The following is a 10,573-nucleotide window of genomic DNA, read 5'->3' as shown; positions in this document are numbered from 1 at the left end:
TTTCATATGATCCTGATGTAGGTCGAGGTGGTTTTGGTGCTGGTGGGGTACTTGGAGGTGGAGCAGGACGAGGTGGTGAGTTGTTTATGTATGATGACCTCGAGCATTGTAAGCTGAGAGCAGGAGAGATTTCTTATTGCTGGTTGTGCTGATCTTGATGGAGTTTTTCATGCTCCACCTTTTATCTTGTGTAATTTTATAGGCGGATATGGACCAGGAGGCTTTGGAACTAGCACTAGAGGTCTAGGTTGGTTTTCATTAGTGTGTCGTGACATGTCATTTCGTTAGTGTTAAGATCTGAATCATGTTTGACGTTTAGATCACATAAAAGTATGAACTATTCCTTTATTGACCTCTATTGGTGGTTAGTAGGAAATGCAGCAATAAGTGCATTTTACCACACCTGGCCTGTAACTGAAACAAATAATCAGGTCACATACTGTTCATGGTAACAGAAATGCAATAGAAAAGTATAGCTAATAGTAATATATTGAAATATTGGAATGACAGTAATGCTCCGTCATTTGTTTTATGACAAATGCTCCTCCAGTCTCAAACTAGAGGATATGCTGGAAATATGAGTAGAGGAGGACAGGGACAGTCAACATTTCATAACCCATCAGTATATTGCAGTATGGTAAAATAATAATTTACTCTACAGCCTGCTATTCAGCCTGCTCAACGAAGACATATCGATGATATTATGCTGATAAAAAGTAGCAATGTGTTATGGTGTAAAATATTTATATTAGTTGATCACACCATCTTAGCTGCAGCTGAAAGGTGACAATGTTTGTGCAAGGTTACATAAGCTTTAATTCCCCCAAACATGTTTGTTTGGAAAGGTAATTTAGATCACTAGAATTCTCAGTCAGGAAAGTGATTTTGTAACTAGCACTAGTCAGTGACTCTAACGGTAATCTTTAACTGCTTATCTCATCCGTACAAATGTGTTTTAATCACTGTGCTTCATAGTAGTTTTAGTTGTCAATACTTAACCCACATTTTTTTTGTTGTGATCCTCAGGCTATGGCACAGCAGGATCCAAAGCTGCTAAGTACGGTAAGGTGTACTTTGACAAGACTGTCAAGTAGAGCATCATGTGCATATTATAGAGTGGTTTGAACTCAGGAATAGAGCTGGTTTACAAAACAAGAGCGCCTCTTTTGATTCTACCAAGTTATCTCTTTTACAAACTGTAGGGCAACCTGGTGGAGTGGTACCTGGGGCAGGAGCAGGGACTGGCACTGCAGGATCTGTTACAGGGACTGGCCCTGCAGGATCTGGCACTACAGGACCTGGTACAGGGACTGGCACTGCAGGATCTGGCACAGGGACTGGCCCTGCAGGATCTGGCACAGGGACTGGCACTGCAGGACCTGGCACAGGGACTGGCCCTGCAGGATCTGGCACAGGGACTGGCCCTGCAGGATCTGGCACAGGGACTGGCCCTGCAGGACCTGGCACAGGGACTGGCCCTGCAGGAGCTGGCACAGGGACTGGCCCTGCAGGAGCTGGTACAGGGACCGGCATTGGTGTTTCAGTGAATGGCACACACACAAGCAGCAGTGCAGGGACAACAGCTGGACCCAGTGGTAAGCTTATGTTTTGAGGATTAGGAATACACATTTTGGTTACAATCAATTATCAATAATTAATCCGATGATCTATGTGTGATAAACTATGTCTGGTGGATCAGGAGCAGGACCTGGAGCCACAGGAGGCACACCAGCTCCAGCATCAGAAGGTATCTACACAGTAAACACATTTAAATCACATATTACCACAACACTCAGAGGGCATCCCCTACATTAGTGTTAATACAACATATGCCTACATGGGATGGAAAAGACAGTGATGTAGGGGAGTTTCCAAATTAGAGGATAAAGAAAGAGAAAACTGGCTCATCTAAAAATGATTTTGCCATTGTCTTTGTTTGATTTATTCAGTTCACACAGTTTCCAAAGCTACTATTGATATTTTAACCTTATTCTAGGTGATGGTGGGACTGGCAGTGTGATAGAGGGGTCTGGAAGTTCTGGAGGAGAAGGTGTGTTTAAACTTGCAGGAGTCTTGAGAAACTGTAATTTATTACCTTAAAATTATGCACAGATTGTGGGCCTACATGACAACAATTATCAAAAACACTAAAACTCAGGTCCAAGGATGAAATGATATGATGGGTATACAAGATGGCCAACAGACTGCATGGCAAACACCTGTGAAAATTAAGGAACAAAACACAAAACAATAAATGTGTGTATGTATGTGTGTATTTAAACAGGAGGTACTGGTGTAGCTGGCAGACCAGTGGGTGCAGGATATGATGGAGATAGCTTGGGTGGAACAGGAATCCCCATCATTGGAGCAAAGCCAGGTACTTAAGTCATGTATTAAACAAATTCAAAATAAATATTTGTGTAAGTTAAGGTGTCGATTTGATCTGCTACTAATTCATTCAGGCGTGTTTTAGAAGCAGTATTAACCAAAATGTGTTATTTTTGTAATCATCTTTATAAAACAGGACTCAATGGGACAGAAGTTCCAGGTCAGTGTTTATTTCACAGAGTTTCTGCACGTTTGTCTGCAAACACTGCATGTTCATCTATTTCTGTCTTCTGAGTGTAACTGTTAGTCAGCCGGACATCCAAAAAACCATAAACCATAATGCAGATTTTAAATAAATTTCAATTAAATCAGGTGGAAGATCTGTGTTTCTTAGTTTTTCTTGTGGACAGTGCCATCATGTGGCCATTTATAAAGTGCTTTAAGTTTTCACTCATAACTTCTGAACTTTGAGGTATAGAAAAAAAAAAACATTTTCTACCAGGATGCAGGAATATTTCAAAATTAAACATTTCTGCAAACACAGATTATCCTATTTTGAATAATTGCTAGCTACTTTTTTACATTGATGCTGTTTAACATTTCTAAAATGCGTACATCATTTAAATAATGGAAAACTTAGAAGGGGTCGAGAAGACACATACATACAGTGCAGAGCATTTCTTCGCCTTATACCTTCCAACTATGATTTATATTTTTCCTCCACAGTTTCTACTTCCTCTCAGCAGAGATCTTGTAGCTGAAATCAAGGAATAATACATTTCACTGTATAATTGTGCAGGTTCTGGTGGTGATCTCTCAAGTGGAACCTTACCTGGAGCCAAACCTCTCAAACCCCCAGGTGAATGAAATAAAATCCAATTCATCCTAAAGGAATTTACCACTCAAGTTACTCATAGTGCTTACCTATTAACAAACATTAAATTATCAATGGTAGATGACAAAGCAATATACAGTATAAGCTCCAACAGTCACCTATCAAAATCTGTTGAACATTCACCAGGCTTGTTATTGTTTTTGTTTAGACTTTGTGGAAGCTAAAGGTGATTAAAGTAAAGAAAACTCACCGGTGTTCTGTCTGCAGGCGTCCCCCGAGGGGACACGCCAGGTGAAGGAGATGGAGAGGGAGGTCCTGATGGAGAGAGAGGTGGTACAGGAGGCACAGGGGGAGGACCGGGAGGAGCAGGAGGGAGTCCTACCAGTGCAGGAGCAGCAGGAGGTGTTTCAGGAGGCATAACAGGAGTGGGAAGAGGAGACAGTCCTGCTACTGGCACTGGAGTTGGACCAGAAGGTGCAGCTGGTGCAGTTGGAGGAACACCCAAACCGCCCACAGGTGAATGTACAATACATCTGAATGTACACTCCACTACATCTACCACCATCCAATATCCACCACTGTATATTAAACTTCCAATCTAGCCACTAAAAAATGACTAACACACAGTTTTGTAACATAAAAATGCACATACTCAAGAAAAATATATATTGTATTTGTCTATCTTTTTAATGTTGCATACGGACCTGATGGGACTGTAGCTGGAGTCATAGGTGGTGGACCTGGTGGAGTAGGTGGGGTGGCAGGAGGAGGTCCTGGAGGAGCCGGCTTGGTACCTGGGGCTGGTGGAGTAGGAACAGGAGCCCTCAAACCTGGAAAAAGTGAGCTGCTAACATGTTTTGTTCTTTGAATGTTTGTGTATTCATCCCAAACCCCAATGCCTTAATAATAATGATGTTTGTACATTATCCATCATAGGCTATGGTGCTGGTGGAGTTTTACCAGGTGGAGGTATGCTAACTAACACTATCCTTACCATCTAAGTTACAGCAAACAGATGCCCCAAACATATCTGAACTGCAGTATCTCTATCTTTATCTCCTTCAGGCATACGTTACCCGACTGGAGCTGGAGTAGGACAAGGAGCAGGAAAATCAGGCAAAGGTGAACAAAAAGAAAAACTGTAAACTATGTTCTCCTCTCCTAAATAAGGACGAGAGCAATGAAAGAAGCTACATAATACATTAAATGTTTTTTATCTTCCTATCAGTATATGGGACTCTTGGAGCAGGAGGCCGGGGTAGGGTTGGGCCTGGCGGTTATGGAGCTGGTCCTGGTGGCTATGGTGCAGGACCCGGGGGTTACGGGGCTGGCCCAGGTGGCTATGGTGCAGGACCCGGAGGTTACGGGGCTGGCCCAGGTGGCTATGGTGCAGGACCCGGAGGTTACGGGGCTGGCCCAGGTGGCTATGGTGCTGGGCCTGGGGGATATGGAGGCAAGACTGGAAGCAGACACACTGGTGGTGGTCCTGGGGGAGCTGGAACCCTTGGAGTTGGAGGGGCTGGAACTGTTGCTGGAGGTTTAGGAGGAGGAGGAGGAGGAGGAGGAGCGGGCCCCGGTGGAGTCGGTGGTGGACTGGGGGGATATGGTGGTGGCGTGGCTCCTGGTGGTAAGTTGAGCTTTATGAAAATGTTATACAGTGTGACTCAATTTTAATAATTAAGTTGAATTCTATCAAAATAACACATCTCATATAAATAGCATGTATTTGAAACATTGGTCAAATTATCTTATCTGCTCTGTTTTCCAGGTTCAAGATATGGCACAGGACCAGGTCTGGGAACCGGCACTGGCAAAGCACCAAAACGTATGATAAGAATTGACACATACACAGAGTGCAGATGCAAACATTTAAAACAGAGAACTGAAACTGAACCACTATTTGTTTTTAGGTTATGGGGCAGGAGCTGGTGGTACTGGCGTCGGGCCTGGTGGATATGGGACTGGACCAGGTGGAGTTGGTCCTGGCGGGGCTGGTGGTTATGGACCTGGTGGCACTGGACCAGGTGGATACGGGCCTAGCACTGCCGGGACAGGACTGGGTGGTGCAGGGACCAGGCCAGGTGGTTATGGACCAGGTGGAGCAGGGGTCATTCCTGGTGTTTATACTGCTGGAGGTCAAGGCCTGGGGACAAGAAAGCCACCCAAATCAGGTACAATGGCCATTTATTATAACACTGACAACATTTAATCATGTATAATGTTTTAAAACATGTTCAGACTGTTAACTCCTTCTGACAGGCTATGGATCCTCATCACTGGGTGGAGCAGGCTATGGGCAAGGTGAGAAACTTATTTATCACCTAAACACCTGTAGAATGTAGAGATTGTTTAGTGTTTTCCTCTGTACATGAAAACATACCATATCTACCTTATCATTGCAAATAAAAGCAAGTCTTTCATACTGCTGATTTGTAGCAGTTCTGTTTGAAATGCAGCAAAGAAAACGTAGTGGTACATAGATACTTTTGTTGTGCCGTGTTGTGATTAACTGTGTATGCTACCATACAGCTGAATTAGCTATATGAAGCAGTACTTCTTCTACTTGCTTTAAAGTAAAGCAATGCAATGGCTGGCAAGTTAAAAAGCTTCTACTCCTAAGCAGGTGCAGCAACTAAACTAAAACTGAAAATGACTGCAAATGTTAAGTTAACTTGTGCCGGTTTTCTAGGTGCAGGAATTGGACCTGGTGGAACAGGTACTGGACCTGGCCGATATGGGCCTGGGGGCGTTGGACCAGGTGGTGCTGGCACAGGAGGCTTCGGACCAGGCGGAGCTGGCACAGGAACGGGTGGTTTCGGACCAGGCGGTGCTGGCACAGGAACGGGTGGTTTCGGACCAGGCGGAGCTGGCACAGGAACGGGTGGTTTCGGACCAGGCGGTGCTGGCACAGGAACGGGTGGTTTCGGACCAGGCGGAGCTGGCACAGGAACGGGTGGTTTCGGACCAGGCGGTGCTGGCACAGGAACGGGTGGTTTCGGACCAGGCGGTGCTGGCACAGGAACAGGTGGTTTCGGACCAGGCGGTGCTGGCACAGGAACGGGTGGTTTCGGACCAGGCGGTGCTGGCACAGGAACGGGTGGTTTCGGACCAGGCGGAGCTGGCACAGGAACAGGTGGTTTCGGACCAGGCGGAGCTGGCACAGGAGGCTTCGGACCAGGCGGAGCTGGCACAGGAACGGGTGGTTTCGGACCAGGCGGTGCTGGCACAGGAACGGGTGGTTTCGGACCAGGCGGAGCTGGCACAGGAACGGGTGGTTTCGGACCAGGCGGAGCTGGCACAGGAGGCTTCGGACCAGGCGGTGCTGGCACAGGAACAGGTGGTTTCAGACCAGGCGGTGCTGGCACAGGAGGTGGTTTTGGACAAAGGGGCCAAGGATTAGGAAAACGAAAACCTTCTAAATCTGGTAAGTAATGATCATACCATTAAAACGATAAGCGATATTAAAACATTCATTGTACTGATGGAGACACCTATTTGATTGTTTTATAAGAAAAGTTGGAACATTGTTTGACCATTCTCGTTCATTTTTTCCAGGTTATGGAGGAGCTGGTTATGGACCAGGTGAGGTTCGGACTAGGATCAGGGATAGTAATTATCTTTTTATACATTTATGTACTATGTAGTTGTACTTATATATTTAAAAACACTTTCCCAGCAGGAGGAGCAGGAGGAGGTACAGGAAGTGTTCCTGGGGGAGTTGGAGCTGGACCTGGTGGCTATGGCCCAGGAGGGTATGGTCCAACTGGAACTGGAACAGCCCCTTTTGGTTATGGGCCTGGAGGTGCTGGAACCGGTGGCTTTGGCCCAGGAGGTGCTGGAACTGGGCCAGGGGGTTTTAGACCAGGTGGTGTCGGTGGATATGGACCTGGTGGCCAAGCACTAGGAAAAAGGAAGCCTCCTACATCAGGTTACGGCTCGTCGTTGGGTGGAACTGGCTATGGACCAGGTAAAATTCTCTATTGAGAATAAATAAACATTTCATGAAAAAGCTCTGATAATTGTTTTAAAACAAAGAAATAAAACCATTGTTTCCATATGTATTTCTTGCATGATAACACTGGACTGTAAACCTCTTCTGTCTCCATCTTTTTCCATGTTTATTCATATGTTGCTTTGTTTTCATATTTACTGTGCTAAGATAATAAACTTACTTCGATACTTAACCACCATGCTACCTGCCATTCATGTATAGTCTTTATAATTTACTGCAACCACAGCAATGTTCATTAGATTTCTACACGTTAATACTCACTTGACTGTCCAGGTAGTGCAACAGGAGGAGCAGGAGGAGCAGGAGGTCCTGCTGGAACAGGTCAGGGATTAGGAGGAGGTGCGGGCGGCTTACCAGGTCAGGACTATTAACATTTGCAGTTCACATTTTGAGATTTGAAACCACATGCATTCACAAAGTACAGACCACTGCACAGTAAATCCTATGCCTGACTGCTGGGAGAGAAGTGCGTAGTGATGCAGGTTGTAATGTGGTCATTGCTCCAGCAGGGGGTGTTGGCCCTGGCTACGGTGGAGTGGCTGGTGGAAACTATCCAGGTAACTTTGTCACACTTTAACTCTCTCTCTCTCTCTCTTTGACACACAGCACATTCTTTGTATGGATTTTTAAATGAATAATATTGTTAAAACTTGAAGGTACCAAAAAGTTACATGCACACAATGTAAGAAACAGGAAATGCTTTCATCCTGTGTGTCCGGCCTTTGCGTGGTGAATATTTGTTTTGGCATATTTTCATTAATGTCACTGCTGAGATAACAAATGGGACCATTGTAAAGATTATCAATTGTTCATTATGACTCTGTCTTTCCTGTTATTGTTTTCTAGGATATACGGGGGCAGGACAAAAATGTAAGAAAACTGGCTGGGTCCTCTGGACCGAGCTCTAATTAGCTTCAGTCTCTGAACACACATACGTCCAGCCCACATGATGATCTACATGACACTCACCCATTCATTCCTTGTTTCTTAAAATAACTTTTTTAATATTCGTTTAGAGCTTGTTTTTGTATCCTAAGCACAAAACAGAGAAAATGTGACATTTGGATTTCTGATGTCCTGTACTTTTATTACCATCAGGCATAATACATTTTAAATTTTTGAGGTGGAAATATTGTTGTGTATGCTTTTAAAATCTCTACTGCTGGGTATTTTTATAGAGAGCCTGTGTATGTCTGCAGAATAACTTTCCTTTTTACTTTCATGTTCTTCAGCCAAGGCACAGAAGGCCGCCAAATATGCAGCCATGCAGGCGTTTCTGGGAGCTGGGGGCTACAGAGGTAAAAACAACAACAACCACACATTGTGTTGCTTTCCAGTAAGCCGGATCTATACACTGTAAAAGATTTTACTGGAATTTTGTGAGTCAACTAAAATGTTCTAGTCAGACCCATTCCAGGAGTTCTTCAAACTTGATGTGTTGTAACTTGAGTTAAGTTACTATCCACTTCAGTAATGATCCCTATACACTAGGAATTCAACAAAGCCAGTAGAAGCTTCTAGTGCAATGTACCACCTAATTCTGGTACAAACATGGTTTCCAGAGAAATGACTTGCTTAAGAATTGCCACAGCTTTACAACCACAAATACAGGAACTATGTAGTTGTGTGGAAATTAAATTAAAAACTGAGCCCTCTAACTGAGATAATGTCACTGGGACGCAATTCTGACTATAATGCGTGTTGTCTATCACAACTCGCACATCTTGAAGACATCAAGGGAACTTGTGTTTCCATGTTTTACAGTGTAGTTTTTATCCATATGCTGTTTTTATTGTACGTCAAGAAAATTATAATTTTCTCTGCTCTGATACTTAGGTGCTGGCTGTCAGGGTAAATACTGTGGTCAAAGGAGGAAGTGAGAGACCAACAGACAGGAAGTGACCTCATCAAAACAACAGTGGTGCTACTGCATGATCCCAGATTGTAAATGTCTTACCTGCCATAGAAGCTAGAGCTTCAACACATTCCACATGTCACACTTTTCATTTGCTTTGATTTTATACAAGCGTCTCTTTCAAAAAGAGCACTGGTTCTCAACCCGTTAGTGTTGTGATTCCTTAAAACAAGGAAATTCCTTTGTTGCAGGCTGCTGTGTCAGCAATTTAAAACGTTGGTCAAATAATTGAAAATGTACACCATTATACAAGCACAAGTCTAAAAGGGGATGAAATTGTGTGTACTTGGAATAGCAATGTCTCGCTCTTGAATTACCTTGTGACTCTCTTTCTTCTTAAATTGTGAGGCCAAGCTGTACTATAATACAGTTTTTGTTTAGTGTTGTTGAACACAATTTGTGTTCCTTTGCAAATATCACCGTAGATCCAATGGGTGAAGACTGATACCAAGGACTCCCTCAGGGCAGCTCCTTCAGACCTGTCTGCATGCTGACAAAATGTTAAAAAACATTCTCCGAGGGCATACTTTTACCCAGTTAGACCTGGTTTTCCATTGGTCTGCACAGTGTCATTTTTGTTTCATTAATTCACTGTTTTTAGCTTTTACTTCAAAGTGCAAACTTGGGATAATCTGTACGGACAAAGAAACAGACGGCTGCTATTTTGGGGGAACTGTGAAGGTGGAGTTTTGACTGGTCATTATCTGACCCTGAAGCCGTCTGTGTTGTGCTCAGGCCTCAGCAACATCGGCAAATGTGGAGGCTGAAGGTCCTCAGCTGTTTACACTTATGACATTCTGCATCGTTTTATAGCTACATAACACTAATTGCTATTAGTGTAAACTTTTTGTTGACATGGATACCTTTATATTATCAAAAGGATGTATTTGTTATGATAATATGATTTGGCTTTTACATTTGCTGTTGAGGTAAGAATTCAAACTAAATGTTAAGCAATATGATTAGAAGCCATTGAAATACTATTTGAGGAGCGTTGGTTACTGTTTTTATTTTGTTACCTCCTTTAATAACACTGTTGGGAAATTGTTCACGTTTGCTCGTCTTTTTAAATTATGCTGACAAAAAGCAGAAAAAGCTGATTGCGTTATCTATTTAGTCTCATTTTACAAATCCAAGTGCATTAATACACTTTTAAATATTTTAGTTATTTTGTGTGTGTGTGTGTGCGTGTGTTTTAACAGTTTTTAAAACTTGTGTACTATTATGATTAATATAAATGCTTTGTTTTCTACATTGTGTTAAATCACACAGTCTGTGATGTCATTTGGATAAAAAGTGTTATTGCTCTTGCATCTGTCTCTACCATGTAACTCAACATGTGTTTCTAACATCTGTGTTCCTATGAAGAAAATGATGCACTTTTGTACACTTTCAGACAACGCTCTCTGAAATAAAGAAATGACCAATGACAGTTGTTTCAGGTTATTCTCATTTTAAAGCATCTAGAATAATTGACATGTAG

The sequence above is a fragment of the Pholis gunnellus genome (assembly GCF_910591455.1).
Source record: "Pholis gunnellus genome assembly, chromosome: 13".
Taxonomy (NCBI): Eukaryota; Metazoa; Chordata; class Actinopteri; order Perciformes; family Pholidae; genus Pholis; species Pholis gunnellus.
Note: the sequence above shows the minus strand (reverse complement) of the source record.